The sequence below is a fragment of the Dreissena polymorpha genome, chromosome 13 (assembly GCF_020536995.1).
Source record: "Dreissena polymorpha isolate Duluth1 chromosome 13, UMN_Dpol_1.0, whole genome shotgun sequence".
Lineage (NCBI taxonomy): Eukaryota > Metazoa > Mollusca > Bivalvia > Myida > Dreissenidae > Dreissena > Dreissena polymorpha.
Window position 1 is genome coordinate 623412 of NC_068367.1, and position 12737 is coordinate 636148.

Here is a 12737-nt window from a genome sequence, read left to right on the forward strand (position 1 = left end):
GTTGTGATAGACCCCGCGTGAAAAACACCAGGGAATCTGTATTTAAGTACAATAGTATGCGTAAACCTAAGTGTGCATTTGTAGGCGGAATCAAAATGAGTCCATAGCTCTGCCTGAACTGTCGTCCGATTGGTTCACAAGTCCGGCTGAAGAGACAGGCCATCAAAAACTGAACAGCAATACTTATTTCGGAGACGGCCCTTACACTCGCCCAGTCGTGGCGAGAGGATCGGTGTCTTTGCAGGTTTTACGCCGTTATTTTCAATGAAATCTATTGTTGAATGATTTCTTTGAAATCCTGGCACACTTTTGTCACCAAAATTAGGATTTTTTTTACATGTACTGCAGCTCTGAAACCACATTTTGTGGCGATAACTTTGCCGGTGTGCCCGACAATGTGATGCCGGCGTGGTGACTTATCCATTTGCAGCAAATAAAGCAATACAGACTATTGAAAGCTTACTCTAATTGTATCCCACTTACATTAGTTGGCACCGTAATGGGTAAATGTGCACACAAAAACCTTTTTCTTTTTCAGAATACACGGAATTGAGCACCCGGGCCAGACTGACACTTTCCGGAGCCTGTCCGAGACGGAACTCGAGCCAAGGAATCATAGGTCCAGGTGTGACAGAAGACTTGAAGCTAATGTCTGACGATGACTTATTTTTAGTCAGGAAGTCAAGCGTGTTGTTTTTCCATGCAAGCAAGCCCTTTTGTTGGGTCAAACGAAATCAGAAATGTTGCTTCTACGTGGATTTTACCTAAAATGTGCAAAAAAAACATATATATAAAGAGTATATTCGAATCCTGTTCACAACCTGCTATGATGCACAAATATTGCCATTGATGATTTTTTTTCACTTATTAAGTTATATGTTGCATCTGCTTTGCCTATTAGAATGGAAAGTATGGAGTGTAAGTGCTGCATGTATGATGTAACTAAGTTTGGCTTTTCTACCTTAAAGTAGCATTACTACTCAAAATCAACGAACATTTCGTACAATTGTTCGTAAAATAAACTTAACCAATTTAAAATCAGTGTTCCTTATGGCAATTGCCGAAATTTCAACGCCTGGTGTGGTCTGGTGAAATAGATGTTTGTAGATACAAAATGCTCGTTTTTATTATTGTTTTGCATATCTATTCATACGAAACATGAACACTGTTCGTGTGTCGTATGAATAGATATATTCGCGGGAATTAATTGTGGCCACAAATAAATAAAAACGAGCATTTTGTATCTACAAAAATCTATGTAATCACACCACATCTAGCGTTGAAATTTTGGCTATTGCTATAAGGAACACTGATTGTTAAGGTGTTTACTTTATTTTACGAAATACTTAACGAAATTTTTGTTGATTTTGAGCGTTATAGAGACTTTAATTATTGACGCGAAACGCTGTTACGCATGACGCATTTAATATATCATCCTTTTTTCTTTAAAATATATTACCGAACCAGCTTACCGTATTTATTATTTTCATTTCCTTGATTATGCAATTAATGACGTATCTAGTGTGACATCATTTCTCAGACGAAACATATTATCTAGTTTCTCTCATGATTTGAGGGACACATTTTTGACATGGTTGTTTTAACAGTATTTAAAAAAAAATTAAAGCATCGAACGAATAATAAACGTATTTCGGATTGTATGTTTGTCATTAATAATTTTTAACTTCGATAGGAATTAAATCATTTGCTACGGCAGGATAACGATTTCGTAAATCGGTTTTTGGGTCAGAGTGGTTAGCATTCGATACAAACGCTATTAAAAAAGTGTGGTTTAAAATACATTTCGATAATAGGGATGGACACACAGAAAATGGATTTCGACAAAGGGATGGAAGAACAGATAATGGATGTGTATATTATTGTAAATTTATTGTTCGATCTATAAGCAATGGATTAATGTTGTAATTAAGGTAAAGTAAATTTAGTTTATGTTTTGATGCTTCATTTTGTTTCATTTTTTACCAAGAAAAATAACACATTCTCGATTCGTGTTTTAGTTATTCTCATATAATTATTTTCAATAGGAAGGTATTAAAAGGAACAGTTTAAAGTGGAACTATTCTTTACGAGACACAATCGGTAGTTATTCGGTCGTCTGGGATGTTGTGTACACGTAAGGAGGCTCGACAAGAATAATTATATTGTTATGTCAATTTATCATTAGTATTTGATAAAATGTGTCAACGGCATGAAGCAGGATAAATAGAATACATGGTTGGTGCCCAGATGGAGTAGCCTTACCGGATAAACATTCTCCATCTCGGCACCAACCATGTATTCTCTATATCCCACGTTATGCCAGGATGCCCTTTAACTGCGATTTATATTATACGAACACATAATTTATCAATTTGTTTTATACTCTAACACTTTACTACTGCTGTGTTTTTGTAGTTTGAAAAATTACATTCTCTAAATGGGCCGGACATTATTATATCTCACCTTCTACAAAAATTACCTAATCCGATTGGCTTAGAGCGGTCATGTGCCCATGGAGTATCTTCCACACACCCCGAGTAATTGCCATACTTCCCGAGTAATCGAGTAGTCAGTTGAGATATAATCGTGACAACGTTAGTAACTGACGGTGTATGGGATATACACCCTCAGTAATTTCATTCCATACGAGAGCTTCGTATGGTAAGAAATTACTATGGGTGTATATCCCATACACCGTCAGTTACTAATGGTGTAACAGGGTTTTTTCTGCCTATTTTGGGAAAAGGAGTCTGACCAAATTGGGAATTTTTTATCGACAAAATTGGTCATTTTGGGAATTTTTGATTCGATGAAACGGCTCATTTGGGAAAAACATTGTGAATTAATCATGCTTAAATAATTCAGTGGTTTAACAAATGAATTTGTTTTTATTTGGTTATTTTGTCTTCTTTATGTAAACAGATGCAATATTGGGCATGTTCAACGTTAATTCAATTACTGCAGTTTTGTTTTTCAGTTACAGTTACACTCTGTGATAAGAACTGAACAGTCAAAACCTTATAGCAAATATTTTTGACAAGTTAAAAGACACTTCATTCTTAAAAAAAAAAAAATGTATTTTTTTTTTGGAAATGGGATTTTTTTTATGATTTCGGTTTGGGATCGGATCCGTTTGCTTTGGGTGTGCCTCCGTTGTCCGGAGGCGCAGCCAGTGCTGAAAAACCCCTGTGTAACTAATAATCTAACTGTTCTCATTGTTGTGTTAATTACATAAAAACCAGTTTAAATTGATGAAAAAGTTAAATATTTGCCTTGCTTTGTGTTATTGCATAACATTTTTTGTAACAGCTACTATTCCAATGTATGTTTCTTAAAACATATTTTAGTTAAAATATAACGATACACCAATTTGTTTATATGGATGAGGACTCGTAGTTAACGCCTTTGGTAATACACAAAAACGATGCGCCTTTTAACTTCATCTCTAGGAAATCATTTTCGCAAAGAGCACTTAATGTGACATAAAGAGCTATAATCACGTTTTCAAGAGAGATATTTTTGTGCATTATGAGTGTTTACAGAATCATAACGTTTTAAACTCTAGTATGGTGGCATGAAGTTTACATCCGAAATATGTGTTGTGAGACTCTGCACATTTGCATACTTCTGCGCACGCATTCACATGAATATCTCAATATTCCTACGTTCAAGACTGCACTAATGCACTTTCATGTCACGCGAACATATTACCAATAAGGGAACGATATAACTTTAAATAAAGTGATAAAGTCGTTTGTTGACAGTATGCGCGTTCGTAGTTTCATGTGCGAATGAGAGCGATCCAAAGTGCAAATACAAGCTCTCATAGGCACGTCACTGTCTGACCACTGAGCAAATTATATAGCATTAAATGTTTGCCCCTATACAGTCTATTTGTGCGCACGTCAAACACTTGCACATCATGACTTGTATGAGCGGACTTGAAGAAAAATACCGAATGTCACCTACATGCCATGGTAATCTACCACCTGAATGATTTTGGAAGGAGAATGCCTTGGAAACCGACAGAACTATGTATGTATAGAGTAATTTGAATTTTCTTCAATATTTTATGAATGTACTGGACCGATAACAGAGCAAACATGAACATTGTGATTATAAACGATATGGTGAAATGTTTCACGAATCTGCCACATATAAGAACGCTTGACATATTCCGGACTTTTACTTTTTGAATAATTTGTTCTTTTACATAAACATGCTACAATAATATATATCTTATATAGAAAAACAAACGAGCATGTAAGGCCAGTATATGATCCATGTTTTAAAATAGCTTAAATATTGATGGATAGAACCTTGGAATACACATAATAATGAACTCCAGACAGAATATAAAGGAGATTATTTTTATGCAACTGCAATTCCTATACAGTTGAAAATTCAATCAGTCATATGAAACCAAAACTCATTATTTTGCAAAAGACTTGTACGCTGTTGGGAAACCCCTACCATTTTATTGCGAGATATGGACAAATTACTTGGTTCTGAATCAAATATGTGTAAATGATTTAATATCGGAATACATTTGGTAATTTAAACCCATGTATGCCTAGTTGACTCTCCCATCCGTCTAAATTGGATCAATTTATTTCCAAAATTAGGGATATCTAGTATATTTATTTCTATATTTAGAATATTTCTTACAGAAATTCCTGCAAGCAAACGGCGCAGACCATGATGAGACACTGCATCATGCGGCGTCTCATCTGGGTCTACGCTGTTTGCCAAGGCCTTTTTTCTAGACGCTAGGCATAAATGGGGTAATGAAACAAGCAATATTCGATTTATGAAAATTATGTAAACAAAACAGCCATGCGATTCGTTTAATAAGTAGCTTGAATGTTAATTAAATAAATACTGAAAACTAAAGCAGTCACATCTAATGGAGTTAATGCTAAGTCAATGATTTTCGTAGTGTAAACATGGGCCGCTATCTATACTGACACTTTTTGTGCACGCATTTACAAAAATATACCACAGCTATTTGGATAGAATAAAATGCATTTTCCGTTTAGTGACACAGAATGCGACTCATACCAAGGTTAATTTTTATGACGTCATATCAACAGCTTATTGACATTAAAATGTGTCATGGAAAATTCATCATGCGAGATCAGCATGATTTATAAAGGGATAATCTAATTCGCTGCATGTATATTATCTTTTGAAACTCACACCTACTTATATAAGATTTAGTAGCGGCGAATTAAGCCCCATATAACAATATCACTGAATTCGCGTCAAACATAAAATTAATTCATCTTAATTCGAATTATTATTCGAATTCACCCTAATAAACGATCAACAAAGTCGCGTCTCGTCTATAAGGCAAGCCTTTTTATATGGCGTCATGATTTGAATCCTAGCGTACACGCATGAACGGAAATTAGTTTATGTATTTACATGTAATGATAGCCACAAGTATGTATTACCTATTCTAATACTGCACGTGCCAAATTTCATATAAACAAAAAAGAACTTCCGGTCGTGGGTTATTCGACAACAAACTATGGGCGTATTTATGAGAGAACTTCACATAAAATAGTACACAAGAAAACTGAGAAACATTGTATAAATCTTTAGAAAAAAAACGCGTTAGAATCGCACTCGTGATTTAATCCCTACACATCTAACTTCCGACCGTGGGTTATTCGACAACAAACTATAACGTACACGAATTATTTCTTTAACAACGTATTCGATCGAGGTTTGATAAAGTCTCAAATGTACATTTTCGGATGTAGTTTTAACGTTGATGTGTGTATTTTAACTTGGTTAACATATCAAACGTACGTGATCGATGTAAAAAATAATAATTTATGTTTTTATTTTCCAATTATTCTATTGGTAAACGCCTATAAAGCATTTATCTCTATTCTCTTTTATAACTCTTGGTTTTAATTTGTGATTCTACGGTGTTTATTGTATATGCATCGTTGTATTTTTGAGTAAAACTGGGCCAAGTGTTCGGCTTGGAGCTCCATAAAACCGGTTTAAGTCCCCAATCTACTTTTGAATTGTTTTTTCTTCGGCAGATACGCCAAAACTTATAATATCCCTTTTGCTGTTGGTTGTTATGTTGACTGGGTTGTCATTTGTGTAAATATGCATGAAAGTGTTAAGTATTTTATTTGAACCAAGGACTCAATAGAAAAAGTTAAAACGCTCAATGCTTCTAATTGCCCGACCACTCTAACGCGATAATGAACACAAACATGTAAAGCTGTGCCTTAAGACTTTCTTAAGAATTCTCTGTTAAGTTTGAAAGATGACTTCCCCAAAGAACACTTTACATAATTGCTTAACAACTTTATCTAATAAACTGACACGAACAAGGCTTAAAAATTTACTTAAGAGATAAAAGCACATCACTTTTAATGTATCTGAAACAGAATATGCGTTGTCGGCGTTAATGCATGTAAGAAGTAATTTCCCCGACAGTTCATGTGCTGTTGAATTCTTTAGTGTTATATGCTTGTGTGTTTGTTTTATTTGCCCATAAAACTAACGTCATTAATTTTGAAATAGTTGATACTAACATAAAACCTTTTTCTACCTCTTGAATAAAGTTTGAACATATTGGAAAATAAAAATGTATGTTTTGTATATTGAAAAGAAAACTCAAGCGTAAACAAATAGAAAAAAAGTCGCAACTGTGAACGGATATGGTATTCGCCTGGTTCGAACCCCGATCGAGTCGCTTGTCCACACCATTCCAGTTACTCATCGTTTGCGATCTATTCGCCCTTAATTAAAGCGCGTATACATGCTTAAAAGCATAATGTCTACTAAATGTTAAAATCCTCCATGAATGTCCTGTTATAATAATAAATAGTATTTAGTGTTCGAAATGTTTGATAACATTCATTATTATAACGTCATATGAAACAAATTGCTAAACTCTTAACATATGGTAACTTTTATCAATCAAAGAAATATTAAGAAAGAACAAACGTTGATTATTAACCCAAAAGAATAAAAGTTGATACGACATTGTACCTTAAGTTGAGCGGAATAAGAGTTTTTGATAATGGATGATAATTGTGTTTGAACAGGCGAAAACTCATTAATGTATCAAACAGATATACCATGTTGCAAAGTTCAATATTTTGCATACGGGATATAAACATATTTTTCTTTCTGTAACAAAAACCAGAGTGGATAATCACGTGCTAATCGAGATGGCGACGTCCAAGCTGAAACAGTTATTTTTTCTCGCTGTTTAATACCCTTTATTACTTTTGTTTATTTTTTCAAATGACGCTCACTTTCGCTCATATAAGTAAAGATGATAAGCGATTATTTCGTATCAAAAAACGCTTTTGATCTCGACTTTATTCACCGCAAATGTTTTTGGTTGAGCTGTAATAAGGTCATCCCGCTTAGAAATTTCGCAGCGACTTAACTTGAGATATAGAGCGAATATAAATACGAAATCAACGCTGTTACTTTCTTACTGATATGGCTGGAAACCTTTCAGTTAGTTATAAGGACTACTAAATAATTGTCAACGACGTTATCATTACGTGGGATCGACATACGTCATTAGAAATACTCATTACTCGTAGGAACTAGTAGTAACGGAATCATAAGCTGTTGGAACGAGACGTTGCCGTGTATTCGTTTTCTCATTCCTATGTCTTTGATCATTATTAAAACGTGAGATCAATACAAATAAAACATGCATATGTGCCATCGTAGACTAAAGATGATTTGTAAGAAAGTTTACTTTAAATTATTATAAAGGAAACAAATTGCCATAATAACTATAGTTTGCATGTTTAAAAAACTTAACAGTCGTAAAAACAAAGTATGCTTGGTATGATCTTGCAATTGATCAGATGAAGATGGATGCGAGTATTCCACTTCATTCTAACTTTATTTATATCATCAAATCAGATATCATCATTCGAATACCTTTAATTATTTGACTTGTGGGCATGCAAAGTATACCGTCATGAATGGTATCGAAAGTATAATCCATGAACATATATAGAATCTGTTGAAACCCCTGTGGATCTGGAAATTAAAAAAGCTGATTAACCTTTTAAACTGAACTCATATGGTTTATTTCTCGAGAACACACAATTCTTTTGAATGCTCGTGTTTTTTGTGGACTTTTTTTACATCACCTGAGCACATATAAGTGTTCGACACTAACGGGGAACCGGTTGTCCGAGACTCGTTGAAATGAGACTCGGACTTCTTGTTTTTGTGTTTAGGAAGTCAGTCGGACTCTTTCAAAATCATCTGTGAAATATAAAAAAAATCCCTTCGTTTCGCAAAATCAGAATATCTGTACAAAAAAACATCTCACTCAGAATAGTCATTGTCGAACGCTGTCTATAAAACTGTTAGTTTGATTTGTTTGTTGTAACATTAAAATTGTTATCATTTAATATTCACCCTCTACTTACTGCAAAAGGAAGTTTTTAAATACAAGTAATAACCGAAAACTTCAACCACTGCTTGAGAACTGTAACAGATCTTCTTAACAAGGAGGATTATAGACAGCTGGTCTATTGCTAGAGAGAAGTGTTTAATCAAAACTAAGTGATGTCGGAAGCATATATAACCAGTACAATACCATCATTTGGACTATGCACTTGAATAGGTATTTTTCTTTTATCTCATGAAAACCCTTGTCTGATCTACAAGTTTGTTTTCAGAAGATGCATTGTGTATTATTATGATGCAAAACCAATAAAAATTGTATTTGCAATGGTAAAACATTCTATTAATACTATAAAAAAAATTATATATATGTTGATTATGTTTATTCAAATCACAGAATTGTATGCTATGATTTAAATGAGTAAATACGCATGTTTATAACAAGAAAAAATTAGTATCCGTCATGTACGTTTGGGATAATATTAGGAGGCAGTCTACAATTTTTCTTAAAAATCCCCAGGCAGACAACCACTGGTCTGCAAAACACCCTCAAAACAAGGCCTCAAGTCACAACCTGAAAATAGACTCAGGCAATATTCAGTGGAGCTCATCAACAGCTTGAAAATAAAGCACAAGACAAAGCAGAAACTGCTCTTTAAATTGATATCTGGGGTAAAAAAGACCTTTTCGAGGGTCTCGTAGTTAGCCGTAAAAAACATTTTTGGTGTTGTAGAGCAGTAAAGAGCTGATTACACGTTTATCACAAAACATTTTGCTGCTATAATATATCGCTGTAAAGAATTATCATTCAGAGGTAAACGCATAAAGATTTTAAAAGTTAAACGCTTAAGTTGGTACAAATCGTGTTAATTAATATGCTTATATGTGTTTCACGCTTAACTTAAGTCAATGTCACATATATTCAGTCATTCGGTTCTATATTGCGGCTTTTATAATAGAATGATTTTTTTCCTTATGATGAGTTATTTTTGTCTTAATTCTTTTTTCTCTCTTTTTCGACATGTGAAATATCTATATAAAAACTTTTTTTTTCGTTGTGAATATCTAGTTGTTTTTTATTATTTCGTTACATTAAAAAAATTATGGGTATGTCCCAGTCGACAATAATATTGGTTAAGCAATTCAAGATTGAAAACCTCAATACTCGACATTTAAACAGATCACAACATAAACCGACCGCACTTTGAGAAACCATACAAAACGTACATGTTATCGGACGAACACCTCTATAATGATTAATACGATATAATTTCAGTAGTTTGCTCTATTGATTGCTCATAGCTTAAATAAATTTAAAAAGTTTCAGTTAGAATATGTGCTGTTTGACTTCATTTTCGTTAGCAAACATTATATAGGGACACTATATGGCGAAACTTGTTCTTCTGTCCATTTGTTTTTTACTAGAAATGAATTGACTTTTAGTAACATTATAAATTAAACGTTTTTTTCTTCATACAAAGTTTTTTTTTCAGATCTCCAAAAAATGTCTTACATAATCATTGATTATATATACAATTGATTGTATTTAGCTGTCAAGTATGTCCTTTTCAGGTCATTGAACATCGACCTCATGAGTTGAATGATAAGACGTTTTTTCATCTACAGGTCTAGGAAGCTTACACTTAATTTGTTAAGTAGTTTAAGGTAGGAATAATATTAAGATTTGCCACATTTAATTTGAGCATTATCTATACGCAGGATGTTTAATCTAAAAAACACAATATCGAACTGTACCATACGCACTACAATGAGAACTCTTTGAGGCAATGCAAGCACATGCATCCGATGACGTTTATTAATAAACAACTTTCACATCAATGTTAACAGTCGTGCACATGAGCTATTTACCGATCATCATGCTTGCTTCGTAAATCGGAGGATCATCAGGGACACTTTTCCCGGAAAAAAAAACTTCATACACATCAGGAAATAATTATCTACTTGCTTATATTACGCAAATTGTTGTTAAGCAGTTAACGCGTCTTGGTGCCCTTGGGATAACAATGAAAACAAACCGACATGTCAAATAGAATTATACCTAATGGGTATTATCATATACGTTCGTAGGGAAAGGTAACACGGTGCATACAGCGAGGTCTAAACACATGTGAGATGTAAACAATGCTTCAAGTTTGACCACGATTGAATGTGGTCAAAATATGGTTGACTGTGATGTTTGATCCAAACTTGGTATTAAATATTTATGCTGTACATACGTATGTAGATGAAGTAGTAGTAGTAATAGTAGTAGTAGTAGTAGTAGTAGTAGTAGTAGTAGTAGTAGTAGTAGTAGTAGAAGTAGTAGTAGTAGTAGTAGTAGTAGTAGTAGTAGTAGTAGTAGTAGTAGTAGTAGTAGTAGTAGTAGTAGTAGTAGTAGTAGTAGTAGTAGTAGTAGTAGTAGTAGTAGTAGTAGTAGTAGTAGTAGTAGTAGTAGTAGTAGTAGTAGTACATAATATATGTATGTATGTATGTATGTATGTATGTATGTATGTATGTATGTATGTATGTATGTATGTATGTATGTATGTATGTATGTATGTATGTATGTATGTATGTATGTATGTATGTATGTATGTATGTATGTATGTATGTATGTATGTATGTATGTATGTATGTATGTATGTATGTATGTATGTATGTATGTATGTATGTATGTATGTATGTATGTATGTATGTATGTATGTATGTATGTATGTATGTATGTATGTATGTATGTATGTATGTATGTATGTATGTACGCACGTACGTACATACGTATATATGTTTGTATATATGTATGTACGTATATATGTATATATGTCTGTATGTCTGTATGTATGTATCATGTATGCAATTCTGTGATACCGTTGCGAGCAAGTGCGCTTGAAGTTTCATTATAGCGTGCGATCGTTGATTATATAGCATTAAATGCGGTGTAAACTGACGCCGCTAATTTCTGATGCTCAAAACATCTGGATGTTGTACGCATACAACCTAACGATAAGCGTCACACAAATGTGCTGATCAAATGCGCAGTTTACCTGCCGTGAGGACTAGCACTAACTTGTGGTAAACAACTCGTAAAACCGCTTTGTCCTGTGTAAGGCAAACGCAAATGTACAGATAAACACAAATGAGTGAACAAAGTATCGGGGACTAACCCGTAATTTGTGTAGTTTGTGTAGTGTGTAACAAAACACATAACTTTTCTAATATTTAAACATTAACATACACAAAGGTTTCATCTAGGTTTAGATTTGTAATGCCTGAAAACCGTTTGAAATGTGTATTGGTATGCTTTGTATCGGCTCAGTATTAGCAACGCTGTTCTGTCCTTCTGTCAAACCGTATTAATTATTACAAAGTGTTACATAGCCGCGACATATTTGTTGCATAGATTATGCAGTTAAGCATCTACGCCAGGTATATTACGATGAAGCATATGGAGTATACCGTCCTTAAAGGAACGCCACAGTAAATGCTGATACGTCAGGTGAGATGTTTATAGTGACGATACGAATAAGCATTCGAAATGTTGCCAACAATTTTGTATCTCGAGACCTGTAAACAAAACTATCTTATACAAAACAGGTATTATTTGCACGATCACGGCACAGCGAAATCGCTAAATGGAAATTGGCAGGGACTAATTACTAGCCTTGTTGAGTGATTATTGCCTTGTATGCACTCCTTTCTGTATCGTGTTTAACTTACCGTTTGTTATTCGATCAATTGAGTTATATGACATTCATATAACTGAGAAAGCATAAAATCAACAAACTTGACGCGTGTATAATTGGACGATATTTTCCGGAAAAAAAAAGAAATACACATTAAACAGAAGAACTCGATGACAGGAAGCAATGTTATGTAACATTTAACATTTATCTTCGCAATATTTCGGACGCTTGGAATCATTATGTTGCGTTTTACTTAGAAAGTCAATGATGAAAAGATATATTCTTATTGAAATTAGTAATTGCATGGGGTATGTCTAATCGTCCGTGGTTTGGAGACTGTTTAGCTTTCGGCGCTCTCTTTCCTTTGAAATATGTTGAGTATTTGTTTATGTGTATACGCTAACGTATTGTTCCCTGTTGTTGCAATTACACTCCATTATTGTAATTATCTAAATTGCTAAACCAGTTAGAGGATGAACGTTACCAAGAATTTAGGATATCCGAAACGTCGCCCATTTGATGATTTCCGCATAAGGCATACACAGACTGCGAGGACCAAAGAACTAGTAAAAGAATTTCAGCGCGGGAATGTATGCAAGTAAGAACGCAGCAGGAACGCTAGCCATTCTTATTTGAGAT